Here is a 16,426-nt window from a genome sequence, read left to right as displayed (position 1 = left end):
TCAGGCGGGTATACAAGCAAACTGTAAACATTAGAAGGAGCAGAGCTGCAGCCTAAGCCTCAGCCTCCCATAAGCTAAGCCTGCTTCATGCCCTGACACTGCTGGGCATGGGGTTCGGGACGGGGGCGGGGCGGGGCGGGGCTGGGTCTGACTTGCTAGCTTTTCTCTACAAGCCCTACCTCATACTTACTGGCTTGGTTTTGAACAATTTGAGGTCAGGCCCAGAGGGAGAAAACAACAGGGAAGGAAGGCACTGTAGCAGGGCTGGCATGGGGTCCCTGGGGTGTGTAGCACCCAGTATTCAATGTTTCCTGGGGCCTATGGCTTAAAAGTGGACCCTTGGACATCCCCCCACAGACAATACCATACACACAGACCCTCCCCACTCCCCACCAACACCCCAACCCCCATACAGACACCCCTACACACAGACAACCCTCCACAGACAGACACACACAGATACACTTCCCCCACACAGAAACACTCCCCACATACAGACACCCCACAAACACCATACACACACAAACACACACACACACACACACACACACACACACACACACACACACACACACTGTCTCAGAGAGAGCAGAAAACAACAGAACCTTGTTCCAGCATGGGTTGCTGGTCCTGAAACTATAACCGTCTCCAGAAATCAGGAGGATTGGTGGACTGACCCAAGGGGTATAGTAGAAAACCCTTTTCTTTCCTTTTCCTTTGGTGTGTGTGTGTGTAGAAATCTGAAAATCACCTCAGGAGTAGGTCCTCCCTTTCCACCTTGTTTGAGGCAGGGTCTTTTTGCCATTTGATTGCTGCACAGGCCACCTCACCAGCCTGCAAGCTTCCAGGTACCCTTTCCCCACCTTCTATTTTGTCACAGGAGCCTTGAGATTAAGGCCACATGCTCCCGTGTGCAGATTTTATGTGTGAGTTCTGGGGGTTCTAATTCAGGTTCTTATATTAGCACAGCAAGGACTGAGTCATCTCTCCAGCCCCTGATGCAAGCTGGAGCTGGAAGGCCAACTCTATGCCCCAAACAGGCCCTCTGTCAGTGGTGTAGTCCCCACAGGGGACAGTCTTTTTTTTGTTTGTTTGTTTGTTTGTTTGTTTTTCTGAGTATCACAAAAGCTTATTTAGCAAAAAGTTCCATATGAAAATGTACATGACCTAATTCTACATCACAACCAAACAGGCCTTTGGGGGAGAGATGTGGACACACTGCTTGCGGAACACTGGTCAGACTCTTTCCAAGGCTTCTAACATGATGGCGCTGTTTCCTCAGATGACCACCATGCCAGTGTTCTACTGGCCACTGGTTGTCATCTCCACACACTCGTCAATCACAAGGTTCATAAAGGGATCAAAGCCCCTCAGTATTCCTTGGACATGCTTGCCACCCTTTAACTTCAATGACAACTTCTTGTCCATAAACTTTTTCAGTTCGGGAGGGTGGGCTTTGCTCATGGCGACTCCTCAGCAGGCTTGGCACAATGGTAAAGGAGTCGGGGACAGACTCTTTATGTGAACATGTATGTCTGTATTCTGGGTGGGGAAGGGACATAGTGTGGAGGCCAGTGGACAGTCTCAACTGTTGGGCATTTCTCCAATGCTGTCCAAATTGTTGTTGTTGTTCCTGTTGTATATTTGTTTGGGGAAGTATTGGTTGGTTGGTTGTATGTGTGTGTGTGTGTTTGACATAGAGTCTCTCACTCACATGGAGCTTAAGCTGCCTGACCAGCAAGTCCCATAGATCTGCCAATCTCTATCCCTCAAGACTGAGATTACAAGTGCACACTGTCACACCTGGCTTTAAAACAAAACAAAACAAACAAATATAACATGGTATGTTAGTTTGGGTTTCTAGTGCTATAATAAAACACTATGAGAAAAAGCAACTTAGGGTTTATTTCAGCTTATAACTCTCATATCACACTTCATCACTGAGGAAAGTTAGCGCAGGGACCCAAGACAGGCACCTGAATGTAGGAACTAAACCAGAGGCCACTGAGAAACACAGCTTATTATTAGTGTCCTGCTCCTCATGGCTCATCTACTCAGCCTGCTTTTCCCCATTCACCAAGAACACCTATGCAGGCTCTCTCACTCACCACTGTGGGCTGGGTCCATCCATATTAATCCTTAATCAAGGAAGGAACCTACAGACTTACTACCGGCAATCTGACAGAAGCACTTTCTCAATGGAGGTTCCTCTTCCCTGATAACTCTAGCTTGTGTCAAGTGGACAATATAATCAGTCTATCACCAGAAAACATGGGATCTGGGGATCGAACTCAGGCCCTCATGCTCACAAGGCAAGCACATTACCAAATAACACGTCATTTCCAGCTTCTGATACAGATTCTTGGCATTCTCTCAATGCTGGCTCGGGGACCTCTGCTTAGACTGAGACTTCCTCCAAAAGGGCAAGTCAGATTGCTGAGCTCTAGCTTCTCAAAGTTATTTTAATGCTCAAAGTTATTCTTTGCTACTTTGTGGGTTCTTTTTTTCCTTAATTTCTCCCTCCCTATTTCATCCCCTATCACTAGATAGGAGAGAAAGAAGAGGATAGGGGAGAGAGAGAGAGAGAGAGAGAGAGAGAGAGAGAGAGAGAGAGAGAGAGAGAGAGAGAGAGATCTAAATCTAATTTCTTTCTTCTTGTTTCTTCTTTGAGCACAACTACTAACAAACAAACCACAACCCACAGCCCCTGAACAACCCATAACCATTCACACTACCTCTTGGGGCCCTAGTATTTAGGTACCCTCTGAAACATTCCTAGAGTTCCAAAAGTCACACAATCGCAGAAACTAAGGCTGGCAAAACCATGCCTCTGCTAGAGCACGAGACAAATCATAGTCAGCTTCTGCAAAGCAGGCCTGTATCCCACACCTGGGAATAAAACAAACATGTTCTTATAATATTTCTGTGGTTTTTAAAGAAACCAAAATTCCAGAATTCTCACTACACAAGGGTGTACCACCATGCCTAGCCTTTCAGCACACTTTCTGGGTTTTGATCTCAAGTCCTAATGCCTGGGAGATGAGCACTTTATCTATTAGGCTATCTCTTCAGCCCAATATATTCACATTCTGTTTCTTCTATTCTTCTCTAGAGATTGATGTCTATAGAGTGCCACCATGAATCCTGACCTGAAAGATCTTCCTGGTGCTTAGCAACCTCAACTGGGACTGTCAAAAAAGCAACTGTATAGTGTGATGTAGGCTGTACCCTGTGGTGAGTAGTTCACCCCTCATTACCTTGTTGGTTTAGTCATGTTGTTACTGCAGTGAAATATCTATATCTGGATATTTTATAAAGAGATGAAGTTTTCCTGTCTCAAGGATCTGAAGATTCAAAGGCATCCTTCATTGACTTGACTTTGGAGGTGACCTCCTGGTGGATGTCTCCCCAGTGGAGGAAGGGCGTAAGAGAAGGAAAGATCACATGGTGAGAAAGGAAGCCAGAGAGAAAATGGATTCCTTCGAGACCTAGATTACACTGTGACGCTTATGCTCCCAAGGGCCTTCCACTATGCTCTCTCACTTAGGACCAGACTCCTGGTCCACAGACTTTGGAAGACACACTCAGACCATAGCTCATTTTAACATTTCTGTGCCTCTCTTTGTTCAAATGTGATATGAGTTGATAGTGTACCTACCTTATAGAATCACCCGGAATATGAAAGGAATTAACTCCTGTCACATACTGGTGGCCATAGTGACTACATAATGCATGTTACCTGCTCTCGACCCTGTAGCGAGTTGTGATTGCTTAAGGAAACATTTTAAAGTTTCATACCTGCTATAGTCATATATGTTCATGATTTATTTTATTAATTTCAAAGCAAATGGGCGAGCTAATGCTGCCAAAACCACTAAAGAGGGAGCATGCATTCACAGGCTGTCGGTGAGAGGGCAAATTGATAGTCTCTGGGGAAGATCATTTAGCAATAAATTTCAAAAGCTCTAAAAATGCTTTTGAGCAACCAGTTTCACTTCTAGGAATTTATCCTGAGGAAATAAGTGAAGAGCTAATTCATTATTAACGAGAAAATTACTCTTTGAAGTATACTAGGAATGAGAAATGACCAGAAGTCATTCGAATACTTTATAATAGTTACATTTCAGATTATATAAACCATGAGATACCATGCAACCACTAACAGTGATGTAACAGGGATGAGAAGATAGCTCAGTGAGTGAAAATGTCTGCTGCACAAACCTGAGGACCTGAGTTCAAATCCCCAGCATACATGTAACTGTTGGGAAGAGTACATCAATGTTTATAAGCACAGTACTGTCGGAGACAGAGACAGGAGGATGGATGGGGCCTAGCCTAGCTACAGGGTAAGAGGTCATTACAAACGAATAAAGAAGAAGGGTGATACAGGAGAGAACCTGAAGCCCTCCTTTCCTCCACACGTGATAAAGTACATATACCAAACAGCACAGAGACAGACAGACAGACAGAGACATAGACAGAATCATAACTAGCTCTATATCATTGTCATGAAGCACAGTCATGATACATAGTATATATATATATATATATATATATATATATATATATATATATATGTGGAGAGAGAGATTAATTTTTATTATATTGATTTATTTATGTGGGAGGTGGGAGACATGTCTACTATGGCATGGCATGTGTGTAGGTCAGAACCAGTTCTCTTTTCCAAACATGGATCCCTGGGATCAGACTCAGGTTACCAAGTATCAGACTTGGTGGCAAGTGCCTTTACCCATTAAGCCATCTTGCTGGCCCCTAGAGAAAAGAATTTTATGTGTTGTGGTTCTGGGAATGACTCCAAGGCCTTAAGCATGCTAGGCAAACACACAAGTAGCCACATCTCTAGCCTTAAAATGTTACTTTTTTTTTTTTTTTTTTTTTTGAGACAGGGTTTCTCTGTATAGCCCTGGCTGACCTGGAACTCACTTCTGTAGACCAGGCTGGCCTCAAACTCAGAAATCCGTCTGCCTCCGTCTCCCAAGTGCTGGGATTAAAGGCGTGCGCCACCACTGCCTGGTTCTTTTTTTTTTTTTTTTTAAAGATTTATTTATTTGTTATATGTAAGTACACTGTAGCTGTCTTCAGACACTCCAGAAGAGGGAGCCAGATCTCGTTACGGATGGTTGTGAGCCACCATGTGGTTGCTGGGATTTGAACTCTGGACCTTCGGAAGAGCAGTCGGGTGCTCTTACCCACTGAGCCATCTCACCAGCCCTCTTTTTTTTTTTAAGATATATTTATTAATATATCTAAGTACACTGTAGCTGTCTTCAGACAAACCAGATGAGGGTGTCAGATCTCATTTTGGGTGGTTGTGAGCCACCATGTGGTTGCTGGGATTTGAACTCAGGACCTTTGGAAGAGCAGTCAGTGCTCTTAACCACTGAGGCATCTCTCCAGCCCTACACTGTTCCTTTTAAAATAGTCTATAGTCGAGCCGGGCGTGGTGGCGCACGCCTTTAATCCCAGCACTCGGGAGGCAGAGGCAGGCGGATTTCTGAGTTCGAGGCCAGCCTGGTCTACAAAGTGAGTGCCAGGATAGCCAGGGCTACACAGAGAAACCCTGTCTCGAAAAACCAAAAAAAATAAAAAATAGAAAACAAAATAGTCTATAGTCTACGACTTTCCAGAACATGCAGATTTATTATAGTATGAAATAAAAATGTCTGTGCAATTTTGTCTCTTGCTTTTGTTTTACTTAACACTATGCAGGAAATGTTTTTCATTTTTATGTGTTTGGGTATTTTGTTTGAGTATATGATATATTCCTCATGCATGCAGTGCCTGCTGAGGCAAGGAATTGGTGCCAGAACCCTTGGAACTAGAGTTACAGTTGGTTATGAGACATCATGTGGATGCTGGGAATCCAACCCTGGTCCTCTAGAATAACAGCCAGTGTTCTTCAGTGCTGAGCCATCTTTCAAGCCTATGCAGAAAATATTTTGTCCTTGTAACAAACTTTCTACAAGCTTCAAAGGCAACACTAACTATTAAAGTGATGCTGGCTGATTTAGATTAGATAGACAATGTCTTAGTTTCTTTTCCTGTTATTGTCTTAAGGGAGGGAGAAAGGATTTGTTATGGCTCCCAGTTCAAGGGCACAGTCATCATGGAGGGACATCAAGGTGGCAGGAGTGTGAGGCAGTTGGCCACATCACATCCACAGTCAAGCAGAGGGGGAATGAATGAGTGCTACAGCTGTGGTGGGCAGCTCTTACTCCATTGACACAGTCTAGGATCTTATCCCAGGGAATGGTACCGCCCACAGTGGACTTTCCCCACTTGAATTAATGCAGTCAAGGTAATTTTCTACAGGCATGCCCAGAGGCCCATCTCCTCAGTGATACTAGAGTCTGTTAAGCTGACAGTGCTAACCATCACAATCCTTTATTGTTAGAGAAGCTTATTTAAAAATCTTTAGAGCTGGGTATGGTGGTAAATGCCTTTAATCTCAGCACTTGGAAGGCAGAGTCAGGTAGATCTCTGAGTTCAAGGCCAGCCAAGGGCAACATAGTGAGACCTTGTCTCAAAAAATATTATTATGTTTATTTCTTTTGTGGGGAGGCATATGCATGCCACAGAACATGTGTGGAGACCAGAGGACAACCTTCAGGAGTTGGCTTTCTCCTTCCATTGTGTGTGTTCTGAGGAACAAACACAGATCATCAGCCTTAGCAGCTATCGCTTTTACCTTCTGACAGGTCTTCCAACTCTCCAAAACCATTTTTTTAAATGAACTCATCGTTAAAATCTCTGCACATCGTTTCTTGGTTCGTGTGTACAGGGGCAGGTTTACTGGCACCACCTCCATCCATCCCTGGAATTACAGCACTGGCTTTTTATGAATGTGACGGGGATCCAACTCGGGTCCTCAGATAAGCATCACAAACATGTTACCCACCACGCCCTTTCCCCATCAGCAACTTGTTTTGACCCCTTTTCCCTCTCCTCTCCTTCCTCACTCTCCTTCCCCCGGGTTAAAGATGGGTAACGCCATGGCTGGCACCTCTTCAGTTTGGCAGCTTTGTTACCCTAAACTTGAAGTAGATGTAGCAGCTATGGGGAGGGCTCTCTCAGCCAGTTACTTACAAAAGGATGGCATATAGGTTCTCCAGAGACATCACCAGCAGCTGCAAACAATATCAGTGTTCAAAGTATGGATGAAGGGTGTTGCTTATAGGTTCTGTGCCAGCAGGTGGGAAGCCTAAGACAGTGACATTCCTTAGGGTGTCTCTTCATCTGTCCCTTGCTGTTTGGCTGGGGAGAATGGGGGGACTGTATAGATCCTGTCCACAGGTTCTCATTATATCTGCAAGAGTCAGTGATAATCAGCTTTTTATTTTCCCCAGAGGGAGAAACTGGGACCAAAGAACTAAAAGCAACTTGCGGAAGTTTCTTCAGCTCAGCTGTGGGGCTTACGCTGACCCCGAAACCCAGCACCCTTCCCACCGCCCAGTCCTTTTCCTTTCTTGGTACCTCCATTATTAGACCACCTGGATATTCTTAGCTAACAATGGACGACATAAATAAATGCACGGTCATTTCCCCACATTTCCGCACAGGTCCCCTGCAGATGGCCAAGCCCTTTCTCTGAACACAGCTTGAAAAGGCACCGTGCAGAATGGAAAGACAGGATCAGCATTAATCATCCCAGAACAGCTCAGACCAGCTTTGCAGGAGAGAAATGGGCTGCAGGGAAGATTGGCAGCTGGGGGCCTGATGTGGGGAGACTCCAGGGTAGAGGCTTCTGCGGGGTCAAGGAGCCACTTTAGGACTCAGTTCCCAGGGTGAACACTGTCTGCTATTCTCCCCCGCAGAAACCAGACCAAAGTTCCGAGGATATCAGTCCCTAGGCCAAAGTCCAGTCCCTAGGCCAAAGTCCCAAAGATGGCGGGGTGAGGGGTGGGGCGGGGGGTGGGGCGGGGGTTAGCCTATAAGGAAGAACCAAAGTAAACCCTGTACTATATAGTTTGAGCCTCAAATGTTCTCCAAAGCCCAGATGCCAAAAGTTTGGTCACCAAGGCATGGCACTATTGGGAGGAGCCTGGTGGGAGGAGCTGAGGCTATTGGAGACATGCCCTTGGTTGACATATTGGAACCCCAGTCACTCCTTCTCTCCCCTCCTTCCGGGCCACTATGAGGCAGACAGTCCTCTTCTACATTGTCCTTCATGATATATTGTGTTGTTACAGGCCCAAAGAAACAGAGCCAAGGAACCGTGCACCAATTTTCAGAAACTGTGGGCAAAACAAACTTTCCTTTCTTATTAGTTATGATCTTGGGTGTTTTGCCTAGTTTCAGATTCGAGGGTAGTTGCAGAGATATCCCCGTTAGGGTTTTCTTCCACAAGATTTGGGAGATAACACGGCATGAGGACCTGAGTTCAACGCCCCATAGCCCAAGTAAAAGGCCAGCGTACTGGTACACACCTGTGATCCCTATGATAGAGAGACCGGGAGAGTGGGATGAGGGGTAGAGACAGGGAGATACCTGAGGCTTGGTAGCCTGCTAGCCCAGCTATTTGATGAAGTTTCAGACCAATGAGAGACCTTGTCTCAAACAAAAAGTGGGAACGGTCCCGAGGAACAACATCTGAGATTGTCCTCACACCACTTCCCATACACAATAAGCACATATACATAAAATTAAAAGTAAATTAAAACAAACAAAGGGGCTGGAGAGGTAGCTCAGTGGTTAAGAGATGTATTGCTTTTTCAAAACACCAGAATCCTGTTCCTATCAGAAACTAACAGCCTGTAACTCCAGCTCCAGGGGGATGTAATATTTCTGGCTTCTGCTAGCACCTGCATTCACCCATGGAATTCTGTTTCTTCTTTTCCCCTCCCGCCTCTTTCTCTCAGACAGAGGAAGGAGGGAGGGAGAGAGCAAGAACAGGAGAGGGAGAGGGAGAGAAGGGAGAGAGAATTTAAAAATAAAATAAATATTAAAAAGCATGGAATGGCTTTTTAGGTAGGAAGCACCCCAGGCACTGGGGAGAAAGGGCAGAGACATTGTCACAAGACCAACCTGCCTGTAAGTCAGACTCGGGACACTTTGTAAAGTGTATTTCCCAGTCTGTTCTCAGACAGACAGGCAAACCATTGTTCTCAGAAAACAGCAACTGCTTCTAGGGAGTGAAGCGGCTGGGTGTGACAATGTTGGGAAGCTGGTTTTCCAGGAAGACATAAGGCCATTCTTTGAAAAAGACATGGGAAGTCCTTCTGGATAGGGTACGTGCTCTCCAGTGCTCCCCACAATTAAACACCCCACATTCAGTGACTTCCCACAATGCTGTTTATCAACACACACTTTTGTAGGCCAGCAGCCTCCAGGGCCACAGGAGATTCAGGGACAGGTCCATTTTCTTGTCGTTGAGCAGAATTCAGTTCCATGAGGCTAAGGCATCTTTTCCTGCAGGCTGTCAGCCCCTGGAGAGGCTTCTTAGCTATGTACTAGAGACATCCCAGAAACAGCAACAGGCCCTGTCTCATCATGCCAAACCTGTATCTTTTCTTCTGCCACACCTCTGCCTAAGACCACAGCCAGCCATGGTCCTCTAGCTTTTGGCCTAACTTGCTTTATTTGCGTGTGTGCATGTGTGTGTTTGTGTGTGCACTCACACATGTATGCATGTGCATGTCCTCACTTTATTATTTTTTGTGTTGCTGTTTGCCTGCTATTAAACTAGTTTTGCATTGCATTGAAGTAACTTGTGAGAGTTCATTATTAAATTAAAATGCAGAACTCTAATGCCAGAGAAATGTTTATAAATAAAATAAAGCTGATATTTTGCTGGGGGTGAGTTGTAAGACATCATTGTTGTCTGGTGAAAACTGGATACTGGCCTTCGATACTACAGGAAAGATTTACATTTCATTTCACCTTATTTTATTTTTTACACACACCCATAGATTTTTCGTGGATATATATGCATGATATGCATTTGTGTATGTCTGTGCACTTCTGTGCGCTCAGGTTGATGGACATGTGGAGATCAGAAGTCAACTCCAGGCATTAGTACATGCCATCTCTACCAGGTAGATTCTGGGACAAACTAAGGTAGATGGTCCTTCTTACTGGCCTTACTTTGGGGACAAGGTCTCTCATTGATCACTGATTTAGCTAAACTGGCTAGCCACCAATCTCAGTGATTCTCCTGTCAGTGTTCCCAGCATTGGGATCACAGATACATGTCATCATACCTGTTTTCAAGGGGAATAATGTGTGTGTGTGTGTGTGTGTGTGTGTGTGTGTGTGTGTGTGTATGTGTGTGTGTGTATGTGTGTGTATATGTGTGTATGTATATATGTATATATATGTATGTGTTATGTGCGTATTTGTATGTATGTGTGTATGCATGTGTGTATATAGATATGTATATATGTGTATATGTGTATATTGTATATATGTGAATATGTGTGTATATGTGAACATGTGTATGTGTGTGTATATATGTATATGTGTGTATGTGTGTGTATTTGTGTGTATGTGTGTGAATTTATGTATATGTTTGTGTGTATATGCATATATGTATGTGTATATATGTGTGTATATATGTATATGTGTGTATTTGTGTGAATGTGTGTGGATTTGTGTATATGTTTGTGTGTATATGCATGCATGTATGTGTGTGTATGTGTGTATATGTATATATGTGCATATGTGTATGTATGCTCACATGCTGGTACACATACACGAGTATGTGTGCATGTATGTGGATGCCAATGACAGGTATCTTCCTTCCTCACTCTCCACCTTATTTCACTGAACCAGAACCTCATCAGTTCAGCATGCTAGCCAGGAAGCCCCAGGAATCCTCCTGTGTTTTCACAGTGGAGTTATGTACACATGCCACCATGCCATGCTTTTTCTATGAGTGCTGGAGATCTGAACTCAGGTCCTCATGTTTGCACAGAAAGCATTTTACTGACTGAGCCACCTCCCCGGCCCCTGTGTGATTCAGTGGAGCCTACCTGGATAATCTTCTTGTGTAAAAATCCTAACTTGATTGTATCCACAAAGTCCCGTTTGCGGATTACAAACTCATATCTGAGAACAAACTCTTAGGCTCTGGGGATTAGAAAGTGGATGTTCTTAGGGCCCTGTTATTCTGCCTTCTTTAGTCAGATCAGGCTAGGAGATTTGCTCATCTTCCACGAGATGTTACACTCAAGTAATGTAAAAGATGTTACACCCTGTCACGTTGACCAGACAAATCACGTGACAGAGTGTAGTGCGCTAAAGCTAAAGCAAGTGCCAGGTGGGCATTATACAAGCAAGACAAAGTGCTGTCCCCAGCAGTTTGCGTCAAGCCATCCATCAGATGCATGGAGTAATTAACGTTCACATGGCTTTGGGAATGCAGCTATGCAGGTCAGCTCGGAAAGCATCTCTGTAAGACCTGACACAATGAGACCCACTCAGTTTGCCTTCCATGCTCCAGCTTTTCCAGGGGCCATTAGGAATTTTCTGGAACTTTGTGAACTTCATCTGCCAATCCTCCCAACCATTGTGGATTAGTCCCCCCTAGCTCAATGGCTTTCAAACTTCCTAATGCAGTTTAATGCAGTTCTGCATCTTGTGGTAACCCTAACCATAAAATTATTTTGGTTGCTACTTCATAATTGTAATTTGCTCCTGTTATGAATTGTAATATAAATATATGATATGCGGGATAATATCTGATGTTTGGTCCCTGTGAAAGGGTCGTTTGAACCACAGGTTGACAAATGCTCCAAGTTTTAGACCCTTGCCCTTGGCTAACTCCATTCCCACAGCCTGCATGACCTTCCACCTCCCTGAGGCCCCAGTGCATCAGAGAACAACACCTGAGAGCTATGGGGAATCCAGAAGCTTAGTCCCCACCCAGGCCAGCTGAAACCAAGTCAGCTTTATAATACAGTCCCACAGAAAGTTCAGTCAGTAAAGCTCAATTGTCAAAGTATTTGTCCTGCAAGCATGAAATGCTCCCCAGACTTTTGTAGAAAGCAGAGTGTGTTGGTGTGCGCCATTAATCCCAGCAGAGCAGGATCAGAGGTGGAGACAGGAGGACCCTTGCAAGCTTGCAAGCCAACGAGCTAGGCGCATGTGGCAGACTTGCCAGTAATGAGAAACCCTGCACCAAACAAAAGGTGGGGTACACCTGATACACCTGAGGTGGAGAACACTTAAGGTTGTTCTATCACACACACACACACACACACACACACACACACACACACACACTGAAACTTGGACACATCACAGGGGTTTGTTTCTAAGTACTTGAAGGCTCCTAACTTTTGTCAGGGGACAATGACAATGGACAGCTCCTCTTATCGCTCATCCTTAATGCTCTCCATTCTTTGTGCCCCAGAGGACTTCCCTTGCATAACATCAACTTACAAATGAGGGGAAAGATGGATGTAACATTTGCTTTTCTGAGACTGGTTTTGTTCACCTGATATGATTACCTCCAGTTGCATCCATTTCCTTGTAAATGATGTAGCTTCATTCTTTATGGTTGAAAGAAATTCATTCCACTGTGTGTATACCACATTTCTCTACTGACTCCAAACATGCATGTACATAAGGATGGGAGCAGAGCAAGGGGGACAATAGACTATATAATTTGTATGATGGCCCTTTTCTTCTCTTCCTTCCTTCCTTCCTAAACTTGCTGGTTCCATTCCCAGCATCTATGCAAAAGAGCTGCTCATGACAGCACAGACTTGTGTAACCACTGTGCCAAGGAAGGAAAGACAGCTAGATTCCTCAAGCTTGCTGGGTAGCAGTCCAGCAAATTGGTGCGAAGAGAAGAGGAAAAGAAGGAGGAGGAAGAAGAAAAGGAGGAAGAGAAGGGGACTGTGAGAAGAGAACAGAACTCAAACCAGGCTCACACAGCCATGGAGGCCCTAAAAGTGCCCAGCAGCTGCCGTGTTGATTCTCTGTCCCTGGTCTGCCCACTGCCAAGCTAGGACTTGTAACCCACAGGCAATTACGATATTTGTTTTATTTGGAAGCCTCCAAATTATGTTTAAAAATACTTCTGGGTTTCCTTCCGAAGGCAGGTTGGGGAAGAGTCTGGAATGAGGGGAACCACAAAGCACTGACAGAGAGCAGAAGGAGGGAGACAGAGCCCCCAGAGATGCTGTTTCCAACTGTGCCAGAGAGATGCAGATGGGGAAGGAGGGGAAAAATAAACTTTTAAGCCACTCTAGGAGATGGGGAGAAAACCAGAGCATGGGTGGGCCTGGGAGCCCTTCTCGCCCACATTTTAGGAAGAAAGAAGTTTCATTTCAGTAATTGTGGGTCTTTCTCAGAACAGCAATTCTTATGTATGCTTCTAAATTATACACTATAGTTAAGTGTGGGGAACATCACCCAGGATTGATGCCTAACTTTGCCCTTTCTGAGTCAGCTTTGGATGGGCCTTGTAGTACCTGCTGAAGTGACATCGCTGAGCCTGGAAACTCAAGAGTGGCCCAAGCAGCACGAAGTCCTCTCTCAAAAGTAAGTACTGAAGCTAGGCATGGTGACTCTCCTGAGACCCCAGCACTCAGGAGGTGGAGGCAGGAGGATCAGAAGTTCAAAGTCATGTGCAGCTACATACCAAGTTGGAGGCTATCCTGAGCTACCTGAAACCCTGTCTCAAAAGACAAACAAAACAAAACAAAACAAAACAAACCCAATATGTTGCTCTGAGTAGACACAAAGTCCCACTCCTAACCAAGAAGCCATTTGGAATTAATTCTTGCTGGGAAAGGAAAAATTAGTTTTTCTCCAATACAATGTCACTGGGTGTATCAACCATATCACAGGGTGGGCCAATACCCAGTAGTAGTAGTAGTAGTAGTAGTAGTAGTGTTTGTTGTTGTTTTGGTTTTCTGTGCTTTTTTCTGTTTTCTTTTAATACTTTTGCCTTATTGAGTGTGTGTGTGTGTGTGTGTGTGTGTGTGTGTGTGTGTGTGTTAGTTTTGATTTGAGGTTTGTTTGTTTGTTTGAGAGAGAGAGAGAGAGAGAGAGAGAGAGAGGGAACTTGCAGCCAGGTGGGTAGAGAGAATCTGGAGGACCTGTGGGAGAGGAAAGACCATGCTCAAAATATATTATGTAATTAAAAAGAAAAAAAATACATGAACAGGCTCAGCCATTAAAGGCTAGCCTCACATCAAAAAAAATTACAAGGAATATGTATATAAATTAGCCAATACTTTCAGTAACCTTGTTATAATTAATATGGATTCAATAAAAGTGTTTGATCATTGTAAAAATGCAATCCCCTTTTCTACAAGAACTAGCGAGATACTCTATCCTGCTGTGAGCTCACTATGTAGAAAGGGCTGTCCTTGAATTCTGATTCTTCTGTTTCCACTTCCTGAGTTCTGGGATTACAGGCAAATGCCAGCACACCCAGTTCATGCCAGTTTACAGGGTGCTGGGCATGGAACCCAGGGCTTCATGCTTGCTGAGCTACATCCCCTGTCCCCACAATGCATTTCTGACAGATGTATTTCCCAATGGTAGCTCTGGGGGCTGCTTACTCAGAGTCTCGAGTTTAAAAGGCAGTAATATCTGCAAGAACTCCTCAAAGGTCTGAAGAAGACTGCTATACGCCCCTCAGTGCACACCTGCTTATCTCGGAAGTCTGTCTCCTATGCCTGCTAGCTGTGACCCTTGGCATTTCTCAACCCTGGGTCCTGGGCTCCTCCTCTTTAACAAGGAGCAAATAATGGAACCTCTCACAGAGCCAGGGAGAAGTGCAAGAGAAACATCATAAGGTACTTAAAGAAGTAAGAAATCAATAAACACCAGGGACCATACTGTTACATTTTAAGCTGTTAAATAGCTTCTATGGTGAAGCAATTCAGTTTTGAAATGAACTGTCAACACCAGGCAAGGGAGATTTGGTGAAAAGAAGCACAAGGGCCTGGGTTTAATCACTAGAACCCAGGCAGAAAGCCCACTGAGTTGGTTCCTGCTTATAATCTTGTCCCTGGTGAGATGGGAGTTGAAGATGGGCCAGCTAGCCTGGCTTATGTGGCCAAATTCACCCATCTCAAACAAAAAGCAGAAGTCACAGGAGGTCTGAAACCATAGGGTTGCTCCCTTACCTCTATAGGCACACATTCTTACACGCACACATACACAGGCACACAGGTGAGCATGTGTGCACACATACACAGATCCATAAATTGAAACAAAAATAAGTTTAAGTCCATCTGACCGAGGTTGTGCATGGATGTGAATGTCCTTAACCCCTGCACACATCCCTGCCCACTGCTTACTCCAAGTGATGGTTAACATTGATTGTTACCTGAACAGGATTTAGAATCACCTAGAAGTAAGCTTCTCACTTCATTTGTGAGGGATTTTATAGATTAGGTTAGACTCCAGGCATGCCCATTGGGGAGTTTCTAGATTGGGTTAATTGAGGGGGGAAGACTTACTCTAAATGTGGGTGACACCTTTCTGTAGACCAGTATCCTGGATTGAGTGAAAAGGGGGCAGTCTCTCAAGCAGCTGCGTCCCACTCTCTTTACTTCCCAATTATGGATACACTACAACCAGCTGCCGCACAAATATACATGCACACAAATAACGGGTTATGCCTTAGAACTCATCCTTCCTTAAGTTTCTTTTGTCGGCATGAATTGTAATGCAACAACAGGAAATGTAACTAAAGACACTGTCATAGTGCACGCTGTGGTCCGTCACCCCTTCTATAGTCTCTGGAGGCTCCCTTTCCTTGACCCAGCACATTACTCTTCCTTGGCTTTCCTCTAAGATCCAAGAGCTCGTTTCTAGTTGGTCTACTCACAGCCTATTCTTCTATAGCAGGGTTTGTGTCATGGGGCTCCTTCCTTGGCTGCATCATCTTCAGTGGATGCTGGAAACTGCAGAGATAATGCTCAACCTGGGTATACTGACTTTTCCAGATGCATGCGTATCTGTGATAAAGTTTAATTTATAACTTAGGGGTAGGGGAGACGGCTTGGTTGGTGAAGTGTCTGCCACACAAACACGAGGACCGGGGTTCTATCTCCAACACATATGAAAGAAGCCAGGTGTGGCAGCATGTGCTTTTAATACCAACACTGGGGAGGCAGTGAAGCATATTCCCAAGACTTAATGACATGTGCTGTGACACTGCCAACACATATAGGCACAGACATATACGTGCATGCACGTACAGAAATACATGCATACAAATAACTAAATATAATAATAAACACTTCAGAAATGTGAATTAGGATTGGGATATGGCTCAGTAGAGTGTGTGCTTAGCAGGCATGAAGCTCTGGGTTTCACCCCCAGTGCTTCATAAACCTTGTGTGGTGTTCTTGCAATCCCAGCACTTAGGAAGAAGAAGAAGCAAGAGTATCAGAATTCAAGGTCATCTTTGGCTATTGAATAAGTTCAAGGCCAGCCC

General features: G+C 44.6%; 1 pseudogene; it reads right to left on the bottom strand.

The window, feature by feature from the left end:
- Positions 1-1,236: 1,236 nt before the first annotated feature.
- On the bottom strand, positions 1,237-1,484 carry LOC110304330 (small nuclear ribonucleoprotein G pseudogene; annotated as a pseudogene).
- Positions 1,485-16,426: the final 14,942 nt, after the last annotated feature.

The sequence above is a fragment of the Mus caroli genome, unplaced genomic scaffold, assembly GCF_978045245.1.
Source record: "Mus caroli unplaced genomic scaffold, Mus_caroli_1 scaffold_1, whole genome shotgun sequence".
NCBI lineage: Eukaryota > Metazoa > Chordata > Mammalia > Rodentia > Muridae > Mus > Mus caroli.
Note: the sequence above shows the minus strand (reverse complement) of the source record. Positions and strands in the feature narration are given on the sequence as shown.